Below are 3,746 nucleotides of genomic sequence, written 5' to 3'. Positions count from 1 at the left end.
ACATGTTGTGGGAGTGTCGGGTTGCATCAGCTACAATGGCAGTAGCTCCGGAGGCTCTTGCGTCGAAGTGGGCCGCCGCTCTGCGCAGCTCCAACCTCAAGACACAAGAGTGGGCTGTCCAGCAAGCCCGAGAGGCGGCGACGAGGCAAGGCCTCGAAGTCCCCTCATGGGAGACCTGAGCCCGGGTCGTCAAATTTGCCGGATTCAGAATAAAGTTGTTTCCATCCATCCATTGGTATCGCAGTCGATAACACCACATTTACGCTTTGAAGAAGGGATTTCAGATCATAAGATGCTGGTTCTAACATTTTTTACTCTGCGTATGAGCGCTGGGTGTAAGACCAAACCATCTCGAAAAGCTTTCAAGGACTATAGCCGAGCTAATGATGAGAGTGTTATTGACTACTTAGAGGAAACCTTGGATGGTTTCTCAGCTGAATCCTGCGGAGGCGTTAATGGCCTTTGGATAAAACTAAAAGAGGCTATAATGCATTGCGAAAATAATTTCATACCTACAAAATTCAAAAGAACCGAGCGGAAAACACCGTGGATCACGCGGAGCATAATTCACCTAAAACGAAAACTAAAAAGACGTCGAAGAAAAAGGATAAATTCTGCGGAGATAATAGAGTTCGCATGCAAATTGAAATTAGAAATAAAAGCTGCAAAAGACGACTTCTTTTCAAATAAGTTAACAAATTTCATAAGGAATCAACCGCAAAAGTTTTGGCGCTACTTGTCGAAGCCAGAAGGCGTGAGCAGTAAAATAGAAGTGGCAGGTTTGGTCATAGAAGACAAGCGCGTTGTAGCAAATACATTTAACACCGATTTCCAATCCGTCTTCACGCGCTGGCCAATATCGAGTGCACCCGTGACAGCCGCTGACACCCGGATGGGCGGAGTTGTGATAACAGAGTCGGGCATTTTAAACTTGCTTTTGGAAATAGACACCAAGAAGGCGCCGGGGCCCGATAATATATCAAATGTATTTTTGAAACGATACGCGCAGCAGCTGTCTCCCTTTTTGCAAATTATATTTTCTGAATCGCTGAGTACAGCCTCTCTTCCCAAGGATTGGCTATGTGCCAAAGTAATACCCATTCATAAAGAAGGCAATAAATTACACGTGGAAAGATATAGACCAATATCGCTAACCAGTTGCTGCTGTAAATTAATGGAACACATAGTAAGTAAAGCCGTCATGACATACTTACAAGAAAATAACATATTACATCCTAAGCAACACGGTTTTAGAAAAGGCTTGTCAACTATAACACAATTATTAAAAATACATGATTTCGCATCAATAATTAACTCCAAATTCCAAGCTGATGCTATCTTTATTGATTTTTCGAAGGCTTATGATCGCGTCGTGCACTGTAAACTAATCGAGAAAATAAAGTCTATCGGAATTGAACACAATGTAGTAGAATGGATAGCAGCCTATCTGTCAAACCGAACTCAATATGTTACTATAAATAATTATGACTCGGACCAACTCGAAGTTTATTCAGGGGTACCACAGGGGTCCGTATTGGGGCCATTATTATTTCTTATATACGTTAACGACATCGCTGATTGTGCAGAAAATGGAGTAAAATTGCGGCTCTTCGCCGATGACTTGGTAATTTATACAAGCGTACAAGGAATCGAGGACCAGCTTAGACTAAATACTACACTAAGCAATATAGCCCGCTGGTGTGACATGTGGGGAATGGAAATTAATCTTAAGAAAACACAGTATATGACCATAACTCATAGAAAGTCGATCTTTAGGTTCAATTATACATTAATGGGCAACGATTTAATACAAACTGACAAAGTAAAATATTTAGGCATAACCTTTACAAGCGCGTTAAAATGGAATACCCATATCGATAATACATGCACGAAGGCCTTTCGAACACTAGGTTTCTTGCGAAGAAAATTAACTGCAGCACCATCCTATGTGAAACTAACAGCATATAAAACCTTAGTAAGGCCAATTCTTGAGTATGGTAGCATAGTGTGGAACCCACACCAGACAGGACTCTCACAGAAATTAGAAAGCATTCAAAATAAAGCGTTGCGATTTATATACCATAAGTATTCTCGACACGAAAGCGTAAGTGCTCTTAGAAGCCAGGCAGCACTGCCTACCCTTGTTTGTCGGCGTCGTGTGGCTGTCATGAAATTCCTTTTTATGCTATGTAATAACAACATTAATATAGATAAGCGAGATTACGTGCAGCCACCACACCGACACTCCAATAGAACCTGTCATAATAAACACATCAGGCAGTATCCGACACAGTGCGACACGTTTAGGTATTCATATTTCCCATGGGCAATTGAAATCTGGAATGCATTGCCAAAGGAAATTGTAGAAACAGATTCTGTGGATAGCTTTGTTGCAAAATTGGAGTCATATTTTGGCTGTTCATGAAAGCATTTGAATGCGTAGTTCAAAGATAATGCGTTGGTTGAGTGATTGGACACTAGTGCACGTGTGATTTCATTTTAAATGTAAATATTGCAATGTGCTGAATAGTGGTGTTTTATAGATCCACGATAACTACAAGAATATTATATGACAAATATTACAATTGTTTTGAGTACTTTGTTCCCTGATTCATGTGAAACAAAAGAAAGTGTCTTGTATTGAATTCCAGTGCTGTTGTATGGCAGTTTTTTTTGCTTTATCTATTTTTTGTTTTGTTCTTTTTTCCTGCTTTTCCCATGCTCGTGTGTATATCTTACAATCCACTTCCTGTTTGGGCCTGTGCAAAGGCCTACAGTATTGTTAAATAAAAAAAAATAAAAAAAATAAAATAAAATAAAATAAAGAAGGTCCCTTCCCACTTGCTGCAATGGCACCGGAGGCGGATCCAAAGGATAAAGAGGCCGGCAGGTTTGACGGGCGGGACTTTGCGCCTCTGACAGCCACGGCACGTTCGCACATAGCGCTGAACCAACGAAAATAGGTGTGGTCAATTATATTTCTGCCGCATGCGCACTAATGTCCTCGCGAAGCCTAAGTTGCCGGTGCAGTGATTGTTGTGACACGTCTGTAAAACTTCCTCGCGCACTGCCGTCGGATCGACGAGAAGGAACGTTTCCTGGCTGTTCTCGAAATTTTTCTTGAACAGGACATCATTCCGCAGACAGTACGACGTCAATCCTCGTGAAAGAGGGTGTGGGACAAAACGTCAGCTCCCTCAAGATGACTGGAAGCAGCTCAGAGTCTGCACGTTGATAGTCAGCCAAGCACACCACGTCGGCGAAGCCTAGAAACGCAAACTGAGCTCCAAGTTCAAGAATGTCAAGGGAAGAGCAGAACGTGACAAGCAGTTAGCGTCGCTATGCTTATGACCGGATCTGTAGAAAACAGTTATTTCGTACTTCTGGAGGCGGAGGCCCCAGGAGCGAGGCGACCTGACGGGTTTCGTAGATTAGCAAGCCAGCAGAGCGAGCGGTGATCACTGACCGCAGGAAATGGCCGGTCCTATAAGTAGGGTCGAAACTTGCTAATGGCGCACACAGCTGCTGTACATTCTTTTACGGTGGTTGAATAACTGACCTCTGCTTTTGTGAGACTACGGCTCGTGTACGCAATCGCACGTTCTGCGCCGTCTTGCCATTAAAACAGAATGGCTCAGAGTCCTACGTTGCTTGCGTTTGTGTGAATTTCAGTTTCCGTGGTGTCATCAAAGTGCGCGAGTACTGGAGTGGATTGAAGGTGTTTGCGCAATTCGGTGAAGGTCTGC

The sequence above is a fragment of the Dermacentor andersoni genome, chromosome 7 (genome assembly GCF_023375885.2).
Source record: "Dermacentor andersoni chromosome 7, qqDerAnde1_hic_scaffold, whole genome shotgun sequence".
Classification (NCBI taxonomy): Eukaryota; Metazoa; Arthropoda; class Arachnida; order Ixodida; family Ixodidae; genus Dermacentor; species Dermacentor andersoni.
The sequence above is the reverse complement of the archived record's forward strand: the minus strand, read 5'-3'. Positions refer to the sequence as shown.